Below are 26,438 nucleotides of genomic sequence, written 5' to 3' on the forward strand. Positions count from 1 at the left end.
TAAACCCCAAATTCTAGAGGTACACAAAAGTTGCCAATAAAAATATTTTTTAAATGAACATCTTTGTAGACCATTTGGCATAATTTTTCCTTAAACAATAAGTGAATGTAAACCAGTCAAAGTAAGTTAGAGACCCTATTTAATCAAAGTCAGATGATCAAAACTGTGGTTGCATATATTCATAGAAACACATGATCTTATTGAATTCAAAATTCATTTCCTTTTCCAGTTCATTCTATTGACTGCAAATATTGCACCTTGGACCTTGTTGACATCAATGATACACACTGACAATACACTGTTTCCTTCCATAGAGTAACTTTGTTGTCTCCACCTGAAACATACAGAATGTTAACTGTGATAGAACAGTTCACATGCCATACAACATCAATGAACTTGGGGGGTAATGGGGAACTATGTGTTTCCAGAAACATTTTAACAGTTCCAGATCATCCTGGAAGTAACTGGCAATGGTGATTGTTGGCAGGCCAATGGAAGGAACCCAGGCAACATCTTAAACACAGTCACTATTAGCTTCTAGCTTCTGATCCTCCTTCCATTCACCATCTTCCTCATCCTTCAACAGCTTGCCCAAGTCACAATCACTCACTACAAACTTCTTGATATAGTTTGTTTTTTGCCTAGATGATTGACCTACTAGGCTTCTAGGTATGACAGCAAGAGCCCAGCTGACAGCACTGCAGCCAATAGGATGAATATTACTGATTTTTTTTCATTTCCTGTTGCCAAAATTTAGCAGTGAGATTGGCCTATCTGAGCTGCCTCAGGCAATAATTAGCTTGTAGCAATGTGGGTCCCAGCCTTCTGTGTTCACTGAAGTCTTGTGTAGTCACATATATTTTCCCAAGTGCCATTTTCTTCTTTCCAGATGATGACTTTCCAGTCATGGAAGCAGGAGGATTAGATATTTTCACACGTAGAATGAACCCAGGCCACTTGCCACACAAAGCTTTATGATCCCTCAGGTGGAAAATGAGAATCTGATCCCTATTCCACACATTAAAGATTCTGATAGATCTATCTGATGAGCAGATGGCCAACTGGGCACCATAATAATCTATCTAGGCATTGTGAATCATGTCGTCATGAGAAATATTCACAGTGTTAATGACAGATGCAATGCTGACTCTATAGGTGGTTCCTAGTCTTGGATGTGAGAGTTCTTACTAGAGGTGATGGCTAGAATAAATAACTGAAAAGTAATGTTGCAGAATTATAAAGGAAAGTTTGGTCTGAAAGAAGAGATGTGAAAAGACAGTTGGTTCATGAGCATGAGAGATTGCCTATGATGGCAATGTTTTTAATGTGTTGATTGGTTTAAATGATTTTTTCTTTTCTTTTAAAAAAATTCTTTGTCATAAGGATGGTTTTCTAGGCAGAGGGAGGTGAAGGATATGGGGGGAAATCTAGGTAACATGAAAACAAAAGTCATCAATAAAATATTTTTAATGGTTCATCACATCTTTTTGATATCATGTATCTCCTCATTTCATATAACACAACAATATTCCATCATAATCATAGGAGACATATCTAGGTGGCACAATGGATAGATCACTGGGTCTAGAGTCAGGAAGAACTTATTCTTACTAGCCTAAAATATTTGCTAGTTGTGTGACTCGGGGCAAGTCACTTAATTTCTATCTGCCTCAGTTTCTTCAAGTGTATGATAGGGATAATAATAGTGCCTCCCTCTTATGGTTGTTGTAAGGATCAGGGCAGGTAGGTGGTGTGGTGGATAGAACACTGGCCCTGGAGTCAGGAAGACCTGAGTTCAAATCTGGCCTCAGACACTTACTGTGTGATCCTGGGTAAATCACTTAATCCTGTTTGCCTCAGTTTCCTCATCTGTAAAATGAGCTGGAGAAGAAATGTCAAACCACTTCAGTTTTCCAAGAAAACCTCAAATGGGGCCACAAAGAGTTGAACGTGATCAAAACAACTGAACAACAACAAAAGATCAAGTGAGGTAATATTTGTGAAACACTTGATATAGTACCTGGCATGTTGTAAACATTTGGTAAATGCTTATTCCTTTCCATTTCCTTCATATATTACAATTTATTCCACCAGTCCTCAATTGATGAGTATTTTCTTAGTTTCCCATTTTTTTTGCCACCACTTAAAAAGCTGCTATAAGTATTTTGTACAAATAATAGTTTTCCCTCTTTTATTTCTTTCAAGTGTGGGCCTAACAGTGATATAGCTGGGTTAAAGGACATGGTTTCAAAAAGATCTAGAAAGATATATGAACAGAGGCTTATTGAATGGAATAGAATCAGAAGAACAACTCTTGTATCATCAATACTGTAAAAGTGAATAATTTTGAGGACCTTGAGGTCACATGTGGCCCTCTAGGTCCTCAAGGTTGCCCTTTGACTGAAACCAAACTTCACAGGACAAGTCCCCTGCTTTATAACATATTTATTGTGTATGTCAATAGCATGCTTAGGTTATAAAAGCTCAAAATTGGCAGAAGCTCACAGTAACTCAAATCTAGCATATTTTCAGAGATTAATTATCCGAGCACATTTATTGAGTGCCTATAATGTTCCAGGCATTGTGCTAGGCACTGGAGGCACAAAGACCAAAAGGAGAGAGGCCCTGCACTGAGATTATATTCTCTTGGGCTGGGGGGAGAATGGAAGGCAACATGCACACATATAAGCTAAATCAAAGGGAAAAAAATGGCGGGGGGGGGGGAGAAAGAAGTAATAGGTGAAGAGATTAAGAGATCAGGGTCTTTTGCAGTCCTTTACTGCTATGTGGTATGACCACCTCTGAGGCCCACTATGTCCAGAGTTCTACCTTCCCACCCACGGCTGTCTCCCCATCGTGGTGATGGCCAGGGGAGAGGCTTACAGTTCAAGACTGCTTTATGCCCCACCCCTATTCTCAACTTTTTTTTTTTTAACCCCAGATCAAAGGACTCCTCCTGGCTCTATTTATGCTCTTAAAATCACACAATTTTGATGTTACTCTACTCTGACCATATGTAAGACCAATCCTGCTCTGCTATTTACAGAATGTTTCTCACCTGGGTAACATAGCAGTTGGTCTTTATTGACACTGAAGCTTAAGACAATGAGACGTGAGAAATGCGGTGTGTCTTAATTCTGGTCACGTAGCTTTTTTTATTTCTATATTTGGTTAGTATTAGGACTGGAAATCATTTACACTGATACTTTGAGTATACAAACAGGTTGGCCTGTCAGATCCCAAAAGCATTTTCCTTCATAATCCTCCTCATGTTGTTTACCTCTGCCATCTGATCTGGTAGATTTCAGGCCCCAAGGAACAATGGAACTGAAAAGCAAATCTTTAATTAGTGAGGGGAAAGTAGGATATAGAGCCTCAATCTCTCCCTTCTACTGAAATAGTAAAGCTTCAGACTTAGCACATTCAGTCCATTTTGCAGAAGGAAATACTCAGGCATGAAGGGGTTAAATAGCTTCCTCAAAGTCACGTAGTGTCATAAAGCCAGAGTGTGTGGCAGTGGGGGTGGGGATTAAAGCTTATATCTGTTGACTCCTTAGACTAGTTCACTTTCTGTGCTAGCTGCTTAATCCATGACCTTAGACATTTATCTGCTCAAACCCTGAAAGTGCAGTCCTTATATAAATTTGTTATACAATGAAAACTTATGAAATAGCATTTTGGCATTTGTCCATAGGATTATAGATTATAAATGGAATGGATCTTAGAAGTCATCTAGTTCTCTCATTTTTCAGATGAGGAAAATGAGGCTCAGAATTTTTCCAAGTCACGTAGTGGGCAAAGCAGCCAGTTTTTGAAACCAGGTTCTCTGACTCCAAATTTGGTAGTTTTTGTGCACCAATTGCTAAAGTCCACAGCCTCTCTGTCATCAATGTTGGAGAATCTGAAAAACTATGTAGGTTGCTGCAGAGTCCTTTATAAATCCCTGGGAATGGAAATTTTGTGAGACAATGCATCTTTATATTCCTCCTACTAGAAAATTCTCCAATAGGTGAAATGAAAGACTGAGCATATGTAGAAAGTTACTTGGAATTCTTAAGAGATAGCATGAGCTGAAGGGTTTAGAGCAGGGAAAGGTTTTGTCTGGCTCAGTTCTAATATTAGACAAATCAGTTTTTTCATCTCTAACTGACCTATTTGTTCATTCATCCAAGTCATTACCCTAATCTCTATATAGTTTCTGTGCGCTGTAAGATAACTAGAACATATGGGATCCATTTTTAGCAGGCAATAGCATCTTCTTGAGAATAAGTTTAATTAATTTAAATACATTTAGAGGATCTTCCTTTATGAGCGGAGTGACTGGTTGTCATTAAACTGATGATGACCAGATATACCACGGGGAGGTATAGAGATAATAGATGTGAAATATTTTGTAAACTGTTATGTAAATATTAGTTATCATTATTCTTATTTTATTTTTCTTACCTTGCTCAATGGAGTTCAGCTTACACAGCTCTAGAACAAATCTTATCCTGCTATTATTCTTTTATATTTAATGTTCTGTGGACTATTTATTACAGAGTTGAATAAAGCAATTGTTTTTGTAAGATTAATGAGTTATAGATCATTTAATAGATGAAGAAGCTGAACTCTCTAGGATAGTTTGAGGTTTCTATTTGTGCTTTAGGTTTTGTTGCAAGTCAGCCCTTGAAAGACAGCAAGCTTCTGACATAATTCTACACAAGTCATGTCTTGCTAAATATTCCGTGGGTACAAAATTTTGTAGTCTGTGCTGATATCTTGTACCTTTCATATATTATGTTCCCTTTGGATTGGGTATATTCTTTCAAAGCTATATTGTGGCCAACAATCCTATCTCACCAAATCTTAGTAATTTGCCTCCTGGGAGTGAACTCTCTCATATCTTGTACGATATCTACCATTTTCTTGTATAATCTGCATTGATCACTAAATATCAACTTCTTAACAATAATTCTTCACTGATTTATGGTAATGATAGTCATCACAAGCTTACTTGTTTTCATAAATAAATCTTCATGATAGTATGCATTTTTAAAATGCTTCTTGTTCAACATATTGTTGGTTGAGTTCATGTAGATGTCACCCAGGGAGAACCTTTTGATTTCACTATCAGATCTTAGTCATTTCATAGGATCCAGCTGGAAATAAAATACTTCCAGTTACAAATTTAGTGGTGTGTATCTATTGTCAGACTTTATTATTGTTCAGTGAAGCTATGTCTGTTTCAAAAATATGTACTCTGAGGTCTACCAATCTTCTTCCTCCATTGTTACCCCTATACACAAGCATTATAATAATAGTATTATTATTACTGCTGCACATGAGTATTATAGAACCTGGCAATACAAGGTGATTAATAAATACTTGTTGATTGATTGATTATAAGAGGTAGCACAGTGGAATTCTGGAACACATCAGCAACAAGATGGAGGACTAAATATTTATCTGATACCCATGATCTGTCAAACTTCTCCAAAACATAAACTATGCACCAAAGATAAAGCAACTTCAACTATTTCCATGTTCTAGGATACCCAGAATTCAGAAAAAAAGATAAACTCTCAAAGAAACACATGAATTGATATTCACTGACCCTGAGCTCACTCAGAACTTTCCCCTTACCTTCCACACTATCAGTAGCAAGGCTGCACTAGGAGAACTAAGTACCCAACACATGGATCAAAGCTTGCAGCAAAATCCAACTGCACACCTTAGTCCCCCTTCCCTCTCTCCAATGCTGTGAAGACCCCAGATCCAGACTATGGAAGTTTGTTCAGGCAGTGACAGACAGTTAATGTAGCAGGTGACATCTCTTCAGGAGCAAAAGCCTTCTGGGATCCAACAGCACAGTAAAGCTCTGAACTGTCAGTACCAGGGCAGATAATTATGTAGTACCAGTGCTACAAAGTTCTGACCTCTTAATGCTAGATAGAGAACTGAGGAACAGAGGAATAAGATGCCATAATAGGACACTGTGTATGAGGGAGGCTGTGCAACACTCTACTAAGCCTGAAGGAAAGGGAACAGCATCCAGTTGGGGTCAGTTCTGACCACCCAATTTACTTGGGGCAGAGTCCTAGGCTGGTGAACTGCATTGCCCAGCCCGGGAGGAGGATGAGGTACTTTGAGATACATGCCCCACAAAACTGTCACCAGAAAGCACACAGTCAGAAACTGAATAGAAGAAAAAGAGGGAGAAAAGGGGGCTGAAACTACCAGAGATCTCAAGAAGAAGAAAACCCAAAGACTTAGAATGTAAACAGATAAATCAACAGGGAAAACATTAATAACAGAAGGAAATATAGCCTTCAGATCTAGTGAATGAGTTCAGACATCTAGGAATAAATTCTGCAAAACAAAGGAAAATTATCCATCACTTAATGAGGCAGAGGACCCTGTGGAAATATAAGGAGAACATAGAAGCATAAAATTCTCTTCTTGAGTGGTTCAAAAGAGAAATGAGAATCATGAGAGCAGAATTTATGGCTTGCACAGAAAAATTAACTGGCAGAATAAAAAAACTGGAATCTGCAATGGCAGGTCTCACCAAAGAAAGAAAAGAGAGCAACAGTTTAAGAATGCAAATATACACAAATGAAGAATGGTTTAGGAGAAGAGAAGTGAAAAATAATTAGTAAGAGAAAATATGTTCATTGTGGAATCAAAACATTAAACTCAGAGACAGAATGCATAAAGACAATCTAAGGATAATAGGGCTCACAAAACACTAGGGTGGGGAAAAACCTTAATAGTGTAATGAAGGAAATAATAGAACTGCCTAGAACTTCTGAACATAGAAAATGATGTACCAATTCAAAGACTTTACAGATCACCTCCAGGAAAAAAAGAAAAAAACCCAAAACCTCAAGGCTGAAAACTCTAAGAAAAATAAAGGTTAAATGAACAACTCAATTAAAAAACAAGTTCCACAAGCAATCAGAAGAAATCTTCAAATACAAAAGAAAGGAAATTCAAATAATGTAAGATTGTTCTGCATCCACTTGAAAACATAAGGAATGAGATAATATGTTCTAAAGAGCAGTGGTGCTCATAACCTTCCCTGCAAATCTGAGTTTAACCATACAATGAAAGAAGGTGAATATTCAATAATAAAGAGGCATTTGAAACCTTTTTTTTAGAAAGAAAACCATAAATGATGATATTATTTGCTGCTCTAAGACCTCCCAAAATAGAAATGCAATAGGAGTGAATAAATGCAGCAGCCAAGGATGGCAACTGTAACAGGGAGAGAGAAAGGAATATGTGACATGTTGGGATCAAATCTAGGGCTAGCAATGAAAGGAAGGTCACCCCTGTCATTTCATAAATAAAAGACCCTACTGGGCGATGAGGAGGAAAAGAAGGATTTAAAAGGGGAAAGGGAGAAAGAAGGATGCCATGCTTTGGTGGTGAGAGGGAGTTCCATTGATGAATGCTCTTGTGGGTGAAAAGAGATGGTCTGTGAAGGGAGATGAAGAGCTTGCACTGTGTGTTTTGGGGGATGTGGTGGTTGAAAAGTCTACTCATCCTACCCTGGTGGGTGGGATTTGGAACTCTTGGGGAAAACTGGTACATAGCGGAGTAAGAAAGAACAGATTCAGGGAGGAGATTTTGAGATAAATGGGGGAGGGGGGAATAGAAATAGAAGAAAGCATTGATAAGATGCATAAGTGGGAATGTAGTGTGGGAGGGGCCCTGTGATGGGGCAAGAAACTCTCTGATACCTGCAATAATTGACATTATTTTGGGAGTGAGGCATAATAGAGAAGAAAAATTCACAAGATAAGCTCTACAAGACAGTGGCAGACTGTCTACAGAAAAAGTCTATATACCTTTGAAATTTTGACTGAATGAGGAATACAGAGAAAAGAGAAAAGACTAGATAATTATGGGGATCATGATTCAGAGAATAGAGGTCTAGAGTAGACAGGGACTGTGTAATGAAGACAGTGAGAGAAATCTTTTTTTGGAAAGGGGAAAAAATGAAATGAAAACAACTATAATAAATTGAAGGGGAGGAGAGCAAAGGGAATCTACTTGACTGAGAGAAAAAAAGGAGGGGTTTTATATATATGTATGTATATATATATATATATATACATATATATATATATATATATAAAACCAGATAAAAGTGGGGGAGAAAAAGGATCTAATAAACAAAACCCCAAAGGGAAAGAGGTAACAAATGAAGGGAGGGGGTGTAATGCGAATGTAAATTTTAAAGATCTTCCCTGCCCCTAGGCTAAAGTGCACCAGAAGCCTGGGGAGGGAGGCTTGTTTTTCAGAAGATACTTTTTGATTGGCCAGTGGGTCAAAAAGGTTGTTACATTCTCTGAGCCAGGAGAAGGCTATATAAGCACTGATGTGTAGCTTTGTTTTGGGACTCACTTTGAGAAGTGTTCTGTGATTTGATCTGAATTCTGGGAAGCCGTTTTTGAGAGTCCCCTGGCTTTGAAAAAACCCAGAATGTGGAAACCCAGATGTTGACTGGGTATGGATGTAATGGTTGGACAGTTTGGAAATCTGTTTACTTGATGTTTCTGTCTTGATAATTATGCCTGTGTACTGTGAGGTTCAGGGTGCTGACCTTTTCTCCTGAACAAGGTAAACGATATATGTCTGACTGATTAAAGTAAGCTTGTTAACCCATTTTGAGTTGCTTTCCTTTAACAAAGCAGATCCAAGAACCTGTGGTAGCTGCAAACCCTGAGGACGCTTGGGGTGCTTGCTGCTACAGGGGGTCAGGGAGAGAGAAAGAGAAAAATGGGAACATGACTACCTCAAAAAATGCTAAGTTAAAGTAACCAAAGAAACAGTAGAAGAGGGAAAATAATAATTTGGAAAAAATATTAGAAACAGAGGGAAGAAAAGATGAACCAAACTCTCATAGCTTTAAATGTGAATGAACTAAACAATCCAATAAAATTAAAAAGTGAGAGATTGTACAAGAAAGTAAAACCTTACAATTTGTTGCTTACAATAAATACATTTACAAAACAAAGTTATATGCAAAATAAAACTGAAGGGATGAAGATAATTTCACTATGTATCAAATGAATAAAAAAAATCAAGATTAGCTATCATACTATCTGTCAAAGCAAAAACTAATATTTAAAAATAAAAAGGGATAAACAAGAAAGCTATATCATGATTAAAGTAGCCACAGCCAAAAAAACCTATATCAGTCATAAACATATACTCCAAATACCTTAGTATCTAATTCATAAAGGAAATATTGAGCTTAAAGAAGACATAGACAGTACCGTAAGAGTTACAAGAGACTTCAATATCCCCTCTTTAATTTAGGGTAAGTTTAACAAAAAGAATATTAAATGGGAAAATATTTAAATTAATAAATTAAATTCATTAAATATTAGATACTTACATTAATTAAATATTATATATTTTAAAATATTTAACAAATTGCTTTAGAAACTAAAGTTTAAAGATTTGAGATATCTCCAAAGTGGGAAAGCAAAATAATACATCTTTATTAGCACATTATGGTGATTTTTTTTTTTTACAAAACTTACCATTTAGTTGGGCACAGAGATATTGTAAACAAATGTAAAAGACAGAAATAGTTTGTTCATCTTTTATAGACCATAATGCAATAAAAATTGTAATTTATTCAGGGGATACAACTAAAAGATAAAGACCCAAATGAAGAACTAACAATGAAATCCTAAATAATTAATAGATCAAAGAACAAATCACAGAAACAATTAATAGCTATGTTAAAGAAAATTACAATGATGAAACAACATACCAAAAATTTTTGGGATGCAGTTTAAGAAGTCCTCAGGGGAAAAATAATATCTTTATACACATACATTAACAAAATAAAAAAGAATAAATGAACTGAATATCCGTTAAAATGAGAGATTCTACAAATAAAATATGCACAAAAGAGGATTTATTAAAAATCAGAAGGCAAATCTATAAATTGAAAAAACTAAAGAAATGATAAATAAAACTAGAAACTTGTTCTCAAAAACCCTTAGATAATCTGATGAAAAAGAAGAGAACAGAAAAGCAAATTAATAAAATAGTTAATGAGGAAGGTGAAATGACAGCAAAACGAGAAGAAATAAAAGAAACAATCAGAATGTATTATACAGTTATATACAAACAAAACAGAGAATACAAAAGAGAAACGGATTATCTTCAAGAATGTATAATTCCCAAACTATTAGAAGACTAATTAATGTCTTAAATAACCCAGTATCAGAAAAAGAAATAGATGTAGCTGTAAAGGAATTGCCAAAGGATAAAAAACAAACAAACATAACCCTCCCCACACACACAACTGATCTTGATGTATTCATTTACAAGAGAATTCTATCAAAATTTTAGAGAACATTTAGTATCTATACTTCAGAAATTATTCTTAAATATTGAGAAACAAGGCACTCCATTTATATGACAAATATAATTCTACCCCATTTATATGACAAATATAATTCTAACACCTAAAAGAGGGAAGGATAAAACACAGAAAGAAATCTATAGGCCAACATCATTAATGAAGATTGATGAAAAATTTTGAACAAAATCCTGCAAAAAAGACTAACATAATTTATCCAAGAAATCATTCATTATGATTGAGTGGGACTTATATGAAGAAAGCAAGGATGGTTGAGCATTAGGAAAACAATCATTGTGATTAATCATAGTAAAAACCAAAGCATACAAAATCACATGATCATATCAACAGAGGTATAAAAAACCTTTGGCAAAATACAACACTCTTTTATACTGAAAACCTGACAAAATACAGGCATAAGGGAATCTTTTAATATCATAAAACACATCTATCTAAAACCCAAAACAAGTATTATATGCAATGACTATGCACTAGGGCCTTTTTTTGTAAATATAAGGGTGAAGCAAAAATGTCTACTCTCCCTACTTTTACCTGATACAGTTTTGGAAATGTTAGCAACAGCAATCATAAAAGAGAAAGAAACTAAAGTCATAAAGATATGTAAAGAGGAGATTATACTATCTTTATTTAGTGATGATATATACAGTGATTTTACTTGGAAAATCAGCAAAGATACCAGCTGAGACCATTAATAACTTGAGCAAAGTTGCAGTTCACAAAATAAATCCTCAAAAATCAATAGCATTTCTATGTAATAAGAAAACCTAAAAAGCAATAATAGAAAGGGAAATTCTACTACAAAATGCACAAATTATCTGGGGATCAAACTACCAAACTTGAATAGATTCTATTACAAAGTGATCCTTAAAGAAATAAAGAATAACTTAAATAGCTGGAGGAATATTCAGTGCTCCTAGGTAGGTCATGCCAATATAATAAAAATGACAATACAGACAAAATTAATTTACCCTTTTAATGCTATGCCAATCAAAGTATTAAAGTGATTTATAAAATTTTATAAAATAGTAACAAAATGCATTTAGAAAAACAAAAGAACTAGAATTTCAAGGGAAATGATGAAAAAGTAAGGATGAAAGTAGAATAGCCCTTCTAGACCTCAATTATAATATAAGGCAGCAAACACTAAAACTATTGGGTATAGTTTGAAAGAATAGAGAGATAGGTCAACAGAATAGACTAGACAAGAGAGAACCAGAAACAATAGAACCTGATAACCCAAGGTCTGATAAAGGGGAAAATATAAAGTAAAAATAGGAAAAAAAAAACCTAAAACTCATTTCATAAAAACTGCAAGAAAAACTGGAAAGGAGTCTGTTAGAAATTAGGCTTTGACCAACATCTTACACCCTATTCTATGAAACATTCTAAATGAATCTGTAACTTCAATTTTTAATATCATACTACAAAAAAGTTTTTTCAAATGAAACAGATCATGTAACACTCACACCTATGCATAGAAGATGCATTATTAACCAGACATGAAATAGAGACAATTACAAAAGACATAACTTTGATTACTTGAAACTAAAAAAGCTTCTGCACAAAATCAATGCATTTAAGATAAGAAGCTAAATGGACATATGGGAAAAAAATCTTCATATCAAGTATCTCTGATAAGGGTATGATATTCAAAATATATAAACATATACACACATGTGGTCAAAAGATAAAAACAAATAGTTCTCAAAAGAATTGCAAATTATTTGCAAACATGAAAGAATGCTCCAAATCATTAATAAAGAGAGAAATAGAAATAAAAACAAGCCTACAGTTTTATCTCACACCCTGCAGATTGGCCAAAAAAAATGACCAAAACCATAGCAATAGTCAATGTTTAAACAGTTGTGGAATGATAGATACACTAATGGATTGTTGTTGGTAGAACTTTGGAAAGCAATTTGGCATTATGTAAGTAAAATGATTAGAATGTTAATACCCTTTGAATTAGAGACTTTACTGGCCTATATCCCACACAAGTAATTAATATGAAGAAAGTCCTCATACACATCAAAATATTTATAGCAGTATTTTTTGTGATAGCTAAGAATTTGAAACAAAGTAGATGTCCATCCTTGGGGTATGGTGAAACAAATTGTGGTACATATATAAAACTCAAATAAAGAGATATAAGAAGATATGTCAACCTATCCTTTCATAGAAGTAGGAAATTCACAGGTGTTATACATTGCACATATTTTTAGACTTTTTCCAACGCATTGATCAATTATGCTGGGGGGGGTTCTCTTTTTGTTATATTTGGGCAGCTAACTGCAGCAGCAGATAGGACTCTAAGACTGGAGTCAGGAAATCTGAGTTCAAATATGACCATTTGACAGCTAACTACATGACTCTGGGCACATCACTTAACCCCTGTTTGCCTGAGCTTTCTTATCTGTAAAAAAAAGGGGATAGGAATAGCACCTATCTCATAGGATTATTGTGAGAATCAAATAAGATAATTATAAAGGGTTTAGCAAAATGCCTGGCACATAATAGGTGCTATATAAATGTTAGTTATTATAATTATTTTTTTTCATAATTGTTATATAGGATGGCTTTCTAGGAGGGGGAGAAGAAGGAATAGTTGAGATAACTTGAGATAACTATGGTAATGTAGGAAATAGAAAATATCAAAGGAACCTTTTTTTAAAAAAAAAAAGGAGACAATGCAATAAAGTGAAATAATGCTAGGTATGGAGTTAGGGAGACCTGAGTTCAAATCTAATCACTGGCATTTCCCATGGGATCCTGGGGGGAATCATTTAACTTTTTTGTTAGGATTCATCTGTTAAGTAGTCATCTGAGGATTTCTGCCTGTTTTGGTGGAAGGAATTTATACATGAGAAATGTTCCTGTATGGGGAAAAAATGGATCATAGATTTTAGAGCCTAAAGATACCTTAGAAGTCACTTAGTGAAATTCCCTTATTTTGTAGTAGAAACTGAGATCCAGAAAAATTAAGTAAATTGCCTAACATCATACAGATATTAAGTAGCAGAGCAAGAATTTGAACCCATATCCAAAATTCTTTTCATTGCACAACTGAAGATCATTTGTTTTTTTATTTTTTGCTTTTTTGGAAGGCAATTGGGGTTAAGTGACTTGCCCAAGGTCACACAGCTAGTATTTGTATTAAGTGTTTGAGGCTGGATTTGAACTCAGGTCCTCCTGACTCCAGGGCCGGTACTCCATTCACTGCACTACTTAGCTGCCCCATGCTGCAGATCATTTGTATACTAACATATTGAACATTGCAGAAGGATGTTTTCTGATTGTTGAATCCCTAGTGCATGGGGCCAGTACCATTAAATATAACAGAATAATTAAAAGGTTAGAGATTTGTCCCAGGATTATTTCTATATGAATTATATCAAATATTATAAGGATTTTCTTACTAATACTAACAACAGCAATAATAAACCATTACAATACCTGTCAAGACTTAACAAGAACCTTGAAATACTGATAAATTGGACTCTATCAATAGCACTGACTGGGTTAACACCATACTCAAGATTTGACTGCTAATCATATAAATAAAAAGGGTAAGGATAAGGTTGCAGATTGATCCTACTTGAAACTACAGTGATGATCAGCTTGACCTGGAGGATAGTAGAGGAAGCATTGCTTCTTTTTGTTGAGGTACCACAAGAAAACAAGATGCATTGTAACCAGTCACAAACACCAGTACCCTACCTGGGAGCTGTGAACTGGTTCAACCATTCTGGAGAACAGGTTGGAATTATTTTCAAAGAGTTACAGAACTGTGCATACCCTTTTATCCATCACCTTCCAACAGACAAGCATGCTGCTAACTCATGCCTTGATTGATTCCACTTACCTCAGTCTTCTCTCTCTCTTCTATTTAGAGAGTAGGAGGGTAGAGTACCAAACTTCTCCCAAAACCTTCCTTTTTAGAGGGCAGAAACTGGACTCTCAGATCCCTATACTTTGCATCTGCCTCCCTTCCTGGTTTCACTGCCACAGAACAGGATACCCTGGTGTATATACCTCCTCCCCAGTCTGCTTTTCTATAAGCTTGTTCAAGGCAGGGACTGTCTTTCCTTTTATTAATTGTATCCCTGGCACTTAGCACACTAAGCACATCATAGATGCTTAATAAATGTTTATTGGATTGGATTGACCCAGCAATACCACTATTATGTTTTTAGCCCAATAAGATAAAAGAAATAGGAAAAGGATCCTGTTATAAGTTGGATCTGGTGGTCTTGAGACCACCATGACAGTTGTCCCTTAAGGAAGACTGTTGGCTTGTAGAACATACTTATGAAAAAATAATTACATTAACATTTTGAAGGTTGGTATAGCTGTGTCCCCCAAATAATATTATTTTCTACCATCAGAGAACTTTGGAACAAACTTTCTCCTCCAGCAGAAACATCCCTTTCCCCTAGAGCACACCTTCCCCTCCAAAGGGAATATACCTCCCAGCCCAAGTACCCTTTTCTTTCTGGTGAATGGACCTGTGTCTCTCTGCTCCCCAATGCAGCACTACTCTAACATAAATTATTTTAGTGTGTATACCTAAGTTGTATGTCAGATGTCTTTTTCCTCTCTTCTCTTCCCCCTCTTCCCCATTACTTGCCATAAAATTTTGCATTCAACTTATTCCTGTTGTTTTGCATATTATTCTCAGCACCCAAACTCATTAAGAAGTTGTTTTCCTAATGTCACTGACTAGTCCATGGGTCTATCCATAGATATGAACAGGGTACCTGGATAAGGATTGAACCTATTGACAGTCACACCCACACCAGGATAGTATGGCACTGTGAGCCCAGTTGTAGAAAGCAAGGGTCAATAATGGAACCCTATGTCCTCCTGATAGAGACTCCCTCATACCAGAGGACTGTCACAAAACAATTGGGACAGTGAGCAAGGATCAAAACAGAGTCATACATACAAAAATATCTATAGCAGCTCTTTTTCTGGTGTCAAAGAATTAAAAATTGAGAGGATTCCCATTAATGGGTAAAGGACTGAATAGGTTATGGTATATGAATGTGATAGAATACTATTATGCTGTAAGAAATGAAGGAGACAATTTCAGAAAAACCTGAGAAGATCTATATGAGATGACTCAAAGTGAAGTGAAGAGAAGCAGGAGAACAATCCATATACTGACAGCAATATTATAAGGAAAATCAACTATGAAGGACTTAGTAACTGATCAACAAAATAATCTACCACAGCTCCAAAGGATTCATGATATAAAATGCTATCTGCCTCCAGATAGAGAACTGATGGACTCAAAATGCAGATTGAAGCATATTTTCCCTTTATTTTTCTTGTCTTTTAAAAAAAATATAGCTAATGCAGAAATATTTCTTGCATGACTGCATATGCATAGTGGGTATCATATTTCTTCTTTTCTTAATAGGTGGGGAGGTAGGGAGGGACAGATTGTAGAATTATAAATAAAAATAAATTTAAAATAAATAAAATCTCACCTGTTAGAAGTGCTTCAGTGAAAATGGCACTGACTACTTAAGTAGGCAATCCATAGGTGATCATTAAGTAAACTGAATATATAAATATTTTTATTATGTTCCAGTATTATATTATAACTCAACTGGAATTCTCAGTTCCCTTCAAGGATGATCTCAAGTGCCACTTTCTCTAGGCTTTTCCTAATTTCACTAGTTGTCAGTGTTCACCTTTCCCTCACCCCAAATTACTTTGCACTTATATTTATCTCTGACTATGTATCTCTTCCTCCCCAGTAGAACATAACATAAGCTCCTTCAGGATAGGGACTGTCTCCCTTTTGTATTTGTATGTATAGTACCTAGAAAATGGCACATAGTAGGTATTTAATAAATGCTTTCTTGAAGAATTTTGTCTCATTTTTAGGGATAGTGCACACCTAGAATCTTAGAATTTTTAGAGCTTAAAAAGACTTCAAAGATCATATAGTCAACCTTTCTTATTTTATAAATAAGAAAACTGAGTACAAGAGAAGTTAAGTGTATCTAAGTGTTATAAAGCTAGTGGTAATCAAGACAAGTTTTCAGGTTTCCTGACTCCACTTTCAGAAATCTTCAATGAAAACTGGTATATCCCACAAATCTACTTCCTCTGCTAAGGGTGAGAGTAGGACCTCAGAGTAAGGGATGTTACTTAGAAATCAAAGAACTGATTTATCTATGAAGCAATTCTTACACCAGGCTTCAGACCTACTAATGGCTTAACTAATTGAGAATTAATCAGGTTCCTGTTTCTGCTCTATCTCAGTGGCACGTGGAGATCAAGAGACCTCATCAATGTAATGTGCAATTCAGGGTACACAGTATATATATTCCCTGCCAATGACAACTTCTTTTTTTGCAGGGGGAAGTTAGGGCAATTAGGGTTAAGTGACTTGCCCAAAGTCACATGGCTAGTGTGTGTGTGTGTTTGTGTGTGTGTGTGTAAGTGTCTGAAGCTGGATTTGAACTCAGGTCCTCCTGATTTCAGGGCCAGTGCTCTATTCACTGTGCCACCTAGCCACCCCTAATGACAACTTCTTAATCCAGAACAGAACATGTAGAAGTCATAATGCTTGAAAGGAAGAGTGACATTATCAGAAACTGTGGTTGCAAAGTTCCTTAGAAAAATTGAATCCTGGAATGAAGTGCTCTTAGGTCTATAAGTAAAGCTAAAGATCTCAGAACAGTGAGGGTTAAAAACTGAAACTCATTCTTACAGTGTAATAAAATACCATGCCATGTCCCAGAAAAGCAGTGCTACTATTCTACCTAAATCACTCCTAATAATAACAGCCTTTTCCTTTAAACACTCCAGAATTAATCATTCCCTAAGACTCACCTTTGTCAGGACCATGGACAGCACTCTCCTCTAAACCTTAGAGGCTCGGCATTTTCTTAACAATAATAGTAGCCTGTCTCTGTTTACTTGGCGAAATTTGCTTAAAACCAAGGGCAAAGGTCAGGTTCTCACCATCCTGGGATCCAGTTATATCTTCATTTTGCATGTTTGTGTGTATACTTCTTTACTATTTTGGTCCTTGAGAAGTGGTTCCCCGAGGTCAAGATGCAACAAAGTATAGATCAATTCTCTACTGTTTGTGCTACTTTTGGCCTAACAACTAACCGCAAGAAAACATAGGTTCTCCACCAGTAATCACCAAGTCGTCCATACATGGAATCATCAGTTATAGCAAGTGGAGAAACTTTGAATGTTGTGGATAAGTTCATTTACATTTCCAGGGATGCTCACATAGATGATGAGGATGACCCGTGCATTGTCAAAGCTAGCTCAGCATTTGGGAAGCTCTGAAAGAAAGTGTGGGAGAGAAGAGATATTAGATTGCCTACCAAACTGAAGGTCTATAGGGCCATTGTGCTGACCTCATTGTTGTATGCCTGTGAAACTTTGTGCAGTATACCAGTGTCATGCCAGGAAATTCCTTTTTCATTGTCTTAGGAAGATGCTAAAGGTCGCCTGGCAAGATAAGCTACCAGACACTGAGGTCTGTTCTCTAGCTGAATTGCCAAGTGTGCAAACTCTACTGCAGAGAATACAACTTCAATGTCTAGCCACATTGTTAAAATGCTAAATGTATATTTGCCTAAAAGAGTGTTTTATGGAGAACTCACACAAAGCAAGCACTCATGTAAGGGCCAGAAGAAGCCATACAAGGACATTCTCAGGGTCTCTCTGGAGAACTTTGGGATCAATTGTGAGACATTGCCAAAGAACCACTGAGCATGGTGTGCCCACATCAAAGAAGGCACTGTGTTCTATGAGAAAATCAGAATTGCAGTAGTTCAAAAGACATTTAAGATATACACATTTAGAGACATCTCCAGCCCAAATGCTCTTGTGGATTATTTGTGCCCAACCTGTGATAAAGTCTTTCAAGATCATATTGGTCTGATCAGTCATAGTCAGACACACCGTCACTTGATTCTAACATAGTGATGTCATTTTGGTCCTCTTCAAGAACAAAGGACCAACCATTTATCATGCATATATATTGCTTTGCATGTATTTGTTTTCATGTTATCTCCCCTTTTAGAGTGTAAGTTTCTGAAAGTAAGGATTGTATATTTGCCTCTTTTTGTATTCCTCAGTGCTTGGCACAAGTACTCTTTTTTTCCCCTTTTTTTGGAGGGGGGAAGGCAAGGCAATTGGGGTTAAATGGCTTGACCAAGGTTATACAGCTAGTAAGTGTTAAGTGTCTGAGGTCACTTTTGAACTCAGGGTCTCCTGACTCTAGGGCCAGTGCTCTAGTCACTGTGCCACCTGGTGCCCCTACAAGTACTCTTTTTTTTAAGCAATTGGGGTTAAGTAACTTGCTCAAGGTTACATGGCCAAGTGTTTCTGGGTGGGTGCTAAGTATCTGAACCTGGATTCGATCCCAGGTTATCCTGACTCTGGGGCCGGTGCTCTTATTCTCTGTGCTACCTGGCCTCCCCCCTACAAAGTACTCTTAATAAATGTTATTGATTGTTTGATAAATTCTGCTTCTTGATTAAATAATCAAGACCTAATTCTTGACTTGAGTCTAAAACACTGATTCAGGGCTCTATAATTGAACCCTGCTCATTTCTTATCATCTTTTCTTGCTTGGACCTCTGGATATTTATTTCCATCCTTTATACCTATGCTTGTACATATACTTGTAAGCTTTACTCTGCTTTGACCTCTGAACACTAATCTTATCATGCTTGTTCAGACTCTGAGCCTTTTATCTTTTACCCTTGTTATTCCTGATGTATTATTAGACTATTATCTTTGTTTTGTCTTAGGACTTATAGCACTATACAACCCTTTTCTATGTAAGTAATTTTTCTGACTTTACTCTTAATCTTGGTTTTCTTAGCCTGCTATATCCTGCAGCTTCTCACAGACTAGTATTAATAAGTATCAGGGATATTTGTTTTAAATTCAAATTCATCTCCAACTCTATGGGCAGATACTGTAGTAGGGGACTGAAATAGTTTCCTGGCCTTCTTTAACAAGACTAAATCTAAAACTTGGGGAAAAAGTAATAATTTTAGTATACTTTTAAATCCAGAGCCACAATTAGGGTGGGATGAACAGGGTTTTGCTCCCAGAGTGCTAGAATTTAGAAGGCACTGATAATACTTATTCTTTTTTAATAGGAAGAAACAAAAGGAACTTAGTCCTTAGCAAGAAAAAAAAGTTAAGATTAAGAATTTGTCTTTTCTCTTACTGTGTCCCTAGCTAAGCTCCCTGTTGACCTTGACAGCAGTGGTTTCCACCCATAGGCAATAGGGCAAAATATCCCAGTCTTTGTCACCTTGAGAGTGTTTCCTCCTCATGGAGTCTTGTGTTGCAAGGTCTGAAATTTTTCTCTACCCACCGATAAGTTTGTCATTAAAAACTGATTTGAAGATACCTTGCTGCTGCTTGCCTAGGGGAATTTTTTTTAGTTGCTTATATTAGGCATCTGAATTGCTACAGTAGTTAAATCTTTCAGCAAATCTCTTTTCTTCCTCTCCCCTCCCCCCTTTAAAAAAAAAATCTGTGTCACTAACAGTAGCACATACAAATTGAAACTTTCACCTGCTGACTTTTAATTGTAATTCTTTGGTTGAAGTTTTTTCGTTCGTTTATTTTTTTTTAAAGCAGAGCTCTTTAGAACTATAACAGAAACAAATAAAAACACAGAATATTTAGATTTAGAATGTTTCCCATTGAAGGCTAAGTGTACATTAGGTGTACTTTAATAAGTGGAATAGTCTCAACGATTAAGGACAGGAGGGTGCCAGTGACCTGGGATCCATGGGCTTACATAATTTCCTCCTCCTGAAATTTAAAATAAAAATGTAAGAAGGAAGAAACTAAATAAGTTTGGATAATAAAATTTGCTTTATTACTTCACCTTTGGGATACAGTAATGGCTATTAGGAAATAAAATCAGATGCTATATCTCAGATGGAAACAACTATGACCAAATATATCTTTTGCTTTGAATGCATATAAAATTCATTCATTGGTTTAAGACTACAGACCTTCAAGCAGCGGAACCCCAAAAGGCCCATGCTTATGCATTTGTTTAGAACAATACATTCTCAGAGATTGAACTTAAAAAAAAGAATATCCAACTACAGTCACTTTGCTTTTAGATCAAAGATACATGCAGGAATGAATGCTAATTATGCCATGTAATCACCAACTTTGAGTGCCAGGACTCCACAGCACAAATATTGTCAGAATTTTCACCAACTAGGTTTAGAGCTGGTAGAGCTCTTACAATTCGTTTAGTCCAAACCCCTCATTTTATAGACGAGGAACCTGATACTCAAAAAGGTTAAGTGCACTGAATCCTTTCACTGAGGTGGCCTGTGGTGGAATGTATTTGTGAACTCATACAATAAACCATCTGAATCAGCACAAATGCATCAATCAGTTCACACAATGAGGAATAGGAAGGATGGCCCAGTAGGGATCAGGCATTGCACCACAGTTACACAGTAAGGCCTGGTTTAATCATAAAAGAGGAATCAAGTACTCTTAACACCTGGCCTGTGTAAGCAGTCCCAGGGACACAAAGTGGGGCAAGGCACAGAATAATGCAATACCTCTAAACAAAGACTTTCTGTTGCAGTCACAAACATCACACATCGAACTCCATAGCCTCTGCTCTATCCTTTGGATCACAATACCTCTCTCTCATGGGTTAGTCTTCTAGAATCATAGAAATAAACCCATATGAGATTTTATTATCCTCCTGTTGTGATAGCCTTATGTACAGTCTGTCTAACACTTCCTTTAAGCCAGTTCATTTTCTGATTGATACACAAAGTTTGATATGCCCATTGCTGGGACCCAAGAGTACAAATGCTTCAGAGTACCTTAAAGTATTTTTTTCTTTGTCTTTTCTTATAGATCTTGATTTCAGCTTACCATACACCAGAGCATTTATTACTCTTTGCCATCTGTTCTTCAAACACAGTTATTATAAATTGTATTGCTGATAAGCTTACAGTAGAAGGCTTACTTACATAGGGACTGGACTTGTGATTTCATTGGTGTAGGGCAGTGGTGTCAAACTCAAATACAAATGGAGATTACAGGTGTGGCTAGGTGGCACAGTGAATAGAGCACCAGCCCTGAAGTCAGGAGGACCTGAGTTCAAATCTGGACTCAGACACTTGACACACTTACTAGCTGTGTGACTTTGGGCAAGTCACTTAGCCCCAATTGCCCTCCAAAAAGCAAAAAAAAAAAAGAAAAGAAAAGAAATGAAGATTACTAAGCCTTACATAATGATCCTTGTGGGTTGCATCTTGACTTACTTTTAAAATGTAACATCTATGTTTTATTGTATTTTAGCTTATTTTATTAAATATTTCCCAATTACATTTTAATCTGGTTCCAGCATCAGTCAGAAATGTTGTAGGCCACACCCCACCTCTCCCATTGAATTCCCAGGTGGGACAATTCCCTCTACCAGTTCAGATCAACATTTTCTCTGCAACTTCTAATCTTAATGAGTTTTTTACAGCACAGAGAGGTTAAATGTCCAGAGTCAAATGGCCAGTATGTGCCAAAAGCAAGACTTAAACCCCTAGGTCTTCCTGGCTTTGAGGACAGTTCTTTATTTACTATGCCATGCTGCCCTTCATTTTATAGTTAATAGTATTTATTAACAGTAATAGTTTATAATTAAAAGTATGATGTTCTATAGTCTTGATGAACTTGTTGGATTAACTTTCCACTGGAATTGTCCTGTGGATCAGGACATTTCAGTCAAAGGAACAAACCTCCAGCATCAAATCTCTAGCGATTCTTCCAGTGGAGGCAGCATATAGTAGAAAAAACACTGTATGGTAAGAGACCTGAGTTCTTGTATTGATTCTGCAACCAACTAGGTTTGTGATCTTGAGTAAATCATTTCTTGTCTGTGGGTGCCAATTTTTCATCTTTTAGATGAAGATCACTCTGTCTTTCTTATTTCCTAGGGTTGTTGTGAGACTCCAGTGAGGTTTTGTTTATGAAATTATTTCAGGACTTGAAGAATTTCTGAATTTGTGATAAGGGTACTCTGCCTATGCAGATCACAATCTCTCACAATCTAGTAGACAGTCTTTGAGAGTTCATAGAATCACCGATTTGGAACTGGATAGACAAAGATTCTCATCATCCTATTGTCAGTCTGGTGATGGGCCTGTCCTAACTTAGCTAGGCTGGTCCTTTGACTTAGAAACTATCAATGAGCCCTTTGCAGCTTGGTAGCACCTTTCAGTGATAGTGATAGGCAGCACCTATGACCATTATGCTGGAATTGTCTTTGCCAACCTAGAAACATTTCTGCGTTGATGCATTGAAATAGATACCTTCAGAGGAGGCATATGAAAATACATTGTAAAATGTAAGGGGTTACACAAACATAAAATATTAATGGAAGGTATTTTTCTATCACTTTACTATTCTTAAAGAACTATGTAAATGTCAACTATTATTTATTGCAGTGAGCTCTCATCCTTTTTATGACATTCCATTCTTCTTCTTAGCACTTATGGTGACTATTATATAGATTTCCATCAATAGACTACTGCCTGTTCAAATGAAAGAGATCATGGGATGTGGGGGAGAGAGAAAGTTAGAGATGACTATAGGCCTCAGGGTGAGAAAAGATGGAAGTAATTACCTTCATGATCTTGAAGTTAAGGGAACGTGGATTTTCATGTGATGCCAATGAGCATAATGTGAAGGATTGCTTCTAGGAACATCACATGCTTTGACACTATCATAACATTAGCAAGTTTGAAACATAAGTTCCAGTATCTCTTCCTGTTCTTCCTTCTTACTTCCTTTGACTTTGCCAGCTCTCACTCTGGGCTATAGAACTCAAGAAAAACTGGTTTATCACAAGGCATAAGTAATCTCTTCCTGATGCTCCAGCCAGTTTAGAGTTTCAACATATAAGGGATCTTCTGTAAATATTTTATCCAATACAAGGAAGATAAGGCATGGTTCCTTGGGGTGGCCAGGTTACTCAGCAAGTAAGAGAACCGGCTCCAATGTTGGGATGACCTGGGGATCAAATCAGGGCTCAGATACTTAGCACCACACCCAGAAATAACTGGCCGTGTAACCTTGAGCAAGTTACTTAACCCCGATTGCTTTAAAAAAAAAAAAAGACTAGTTCCTTTCTAAAAGGGGAAAAATCATTCTTAGTGTTCAAACACAAAGTTAATCAAACTGATTGAATATGTATCTAGAAAAGAATAGACATAGAACTTATTTTAGAGATAAAAGGCAATACCTAAGTTCTATTACTGTGAAATTCTCAAATAAGAATGTGGATAAGAGAAAACATATACCATGGCAATAGACAAATATAAGATGATGAGATAGAAAGGCACTATGGTATAATGAGAAAGCACTGTCTCTAGAACTAGAGGGCCTCAGTTCACAAAGTTCACAAAGCCTGCCTTTGATGCTTACTATCTGTCTGATGATGCATGAATCTATTTGTCTGGATTATCATCCATCCCCTGCCCCCTAAACATGAGTGTTCCCAAAAGCTTTGTCCTGGGCCATTTTCTCTTATCTCTTTACAATCTAATTCTATTTTAGCCTCAACAGCTTCTTTGGGTTCAGTTATCAACTCTACACCAATGTCTCCAGTATTTACAAATCCAGCACAGATCTCTCTCCCCTGCATCATCAACTAGATGCTAGAGTCCCTACCTGGATCATCAGCAATTCAAACTCTGATTGTCCAAAGTAGAACCTATTATTTTCTCCCCTAAACTTATTTCCCCTCTACACATCGCTATTTCTTTTGAAAGGTACTGTCATACTCCCAGGCTGGAAACCTTGGAGTCATCTTTGACATTTACCTTCCCTACCAGTTGCCAAATCTTATTGATTCTGCCACCCACATTTCTCACATCTATGCTATTCTATCTACTCCCAAAGCTTTTACACTAATTCAGGTCTTCATTACTTCTCTTTCTGTGCTATTGTAATAGATGGCTAACTGGTCATTTAGCTTCCATTTACTCTCTTCTTTAGCTCCTCCTTCATACCCATGCCAACATGATTTTTCTAAAATATTTGTCTGATGACATCACCCCCCTGCTGCCTCTAGAGCATAAATTCATTTTGACATTTAAATCTATGTATAATTTGACTCAGGTGCTACCTTTCCAAAATTTCATATTGTTTTCTTTCATTCACTCTATATTTCGGTGAAATTGGCCCCCTACTTGTTCCCTAAATTCAATATTCTATCTCTCATTTCCATGTATTCAGAGAGATGACTGGCCTCCATGCTTAGAATACACTATCTTTTCCACCTCAGTCTTTTATAATATTTATCTCCATTCAAGGCTTAGCTCAGATGCCACATCTACTGTGAAACCTATCCTAATTTCCTCAATTGCTAACCCATTCTCCTTCCTCAAATTACCTTGACTTTACTTACATGAATACATGTTGCATCTTTCTAGTAGCACGTGAGTTCTTTAAGAGAAAGGAATGTTTTGTAATTTCTAGCACCTAATATGGTACCTTGCATACAGTAGATTCTTAATTGGACTGAATTGGTAAATTAGCATCTCATCTCAGAGTTAAGATAGCATAAGATCATAGATTTAGAGCTGAATGGGACTATGGTGATCATTTAATCCAACCTCTTTTTTACAGAAGAGGAATATGATACCACCTAATGTTCACCTAATGTATTGACTGTCTCAGAAAAATGTGGTCTAGGCATAACATAGAGGTTTAACAAATGACACCTCTGCAAATACTGGTACACATACATGTGGTGTGCAGAGGGGGTTGCTTCTATATCCAAATAGAGGACACCTTGAGGATTATTAAAATAATATACCTTTGACCACAATTCCATCCTGCTCCTTGCCTTAGTTCCCTTGGGATATATACATAGGTAACCTGAATGCAATGAACATACTTAACACATTAGCTGTGTCAGAGTGTTATTAAGTTCTTGTCTTCTCGTGCTGAACAAATATTGTTGTATTGGGCTTTGTAGTAAATACTTATATAATTGTTCCTATATATTTTATGATTCAACAAGAGAAAGGCCTGTTACTCATCTTGCTACACTTATGCCTGTAACTCATCCAAGCCCATGGCATCTAAGGAGAAACTTCAAAAGATACCACATGCTTAGATCAGTTCCAAACAAGTAATAGACTATAAATAAACACTTTTTATAAGTTTTTAAGATCAATAAAAACCACTTATCTTGAAAAAGCACGTAGAATTTGTGACTTTAAGAGGAAGTACTTTTTCTTTCTATTTTTTTGGAGGGAGGGCAATTTGGGGCTAAGTGACTTGCCCAAGGTCAGATTTGATCTCAGGTCCTCCTGACTCCAGGGCCAGTGCTCTATTCACTGCTCCACCTAGCCACCCCAGAAGTACTTTTTCTAATATGCACTGTTTCCCCTTGGCTTTTACTCTCACCACGTAAGAAGACTATTTTTTTCAACTATATGTATCTCCAATAACATCATTTACTTCTCAGGAACGATCCCTCATTTGTAATGTGTTGCAGTATGTTCCCACTGAAACATGAACCTCTTCATTACTCTCTGGAAATGACTGTCAATTTCAATTCTTCAGAGACCATAGTGTTCCATCTAAAAAAAAATAAGTGGAACATTGATATTAAAAAGACGTTCCTTTGTTTCAGGTAGAAACTTTGTTGTTGTTCAGTTGTTTCTGTTACATTCAATTCTTCATGAATTTTATTAAAGATTCTTTTTTTTAAATAACATAAGAGATATTTGTGATAGGTTTATATATTGTCGAGCTGTGTTGCGCATCTTTCTTTTTCAAAGAGGACCAGACATCACAGGGTAATGTCTTTACTTGTATGTAAATTGAATTTGAATGAGGCAGAGTTGCACGAAATCCTCAGCCTCACTGTCTTCCAGACTCATATATCCAGTGGCAAGACAGAAGTCAAGATGACTGGTGATGGCCCAGGATAGATTCCTCGAATTGTTTGTGATCCCAATGCTTGTTATGCAACTTATACTAGACTGGC

At 36.5% G+C, this 26,438-nt stretch overlaps 1 pseudogene; it reads right to left on the reverse strand.

Annotated features, from left to right (window-relative positions):
• Window positions 1-213: 213 nt before the first annotated feature.
• The window catches only part of LOC138153206 (protein SEC13 homolog pseudogene), a 45,653-nt pseudogene continuing 19,428 nt past the window's right edge, over window positions 214-26,438 (reverse strand).

Source organism: Petaurus breviceps, unplaced genomic scaffold (genome assembly GCF_028583685.1).
Source record: "Petaurus breviceps papuanus isolate PSGF00001 unplaced genomic scaffold, PetGlider_PUasm1.0 90977, whole genome shotgun sequence".
In the NCBI taxonomy this organism is placed as follows: Eukaryota; Metazoa; Chordata; class Mammalia; order Diprotodontia; family Petauridae; genus Petaurus; species Petaurus breviceps.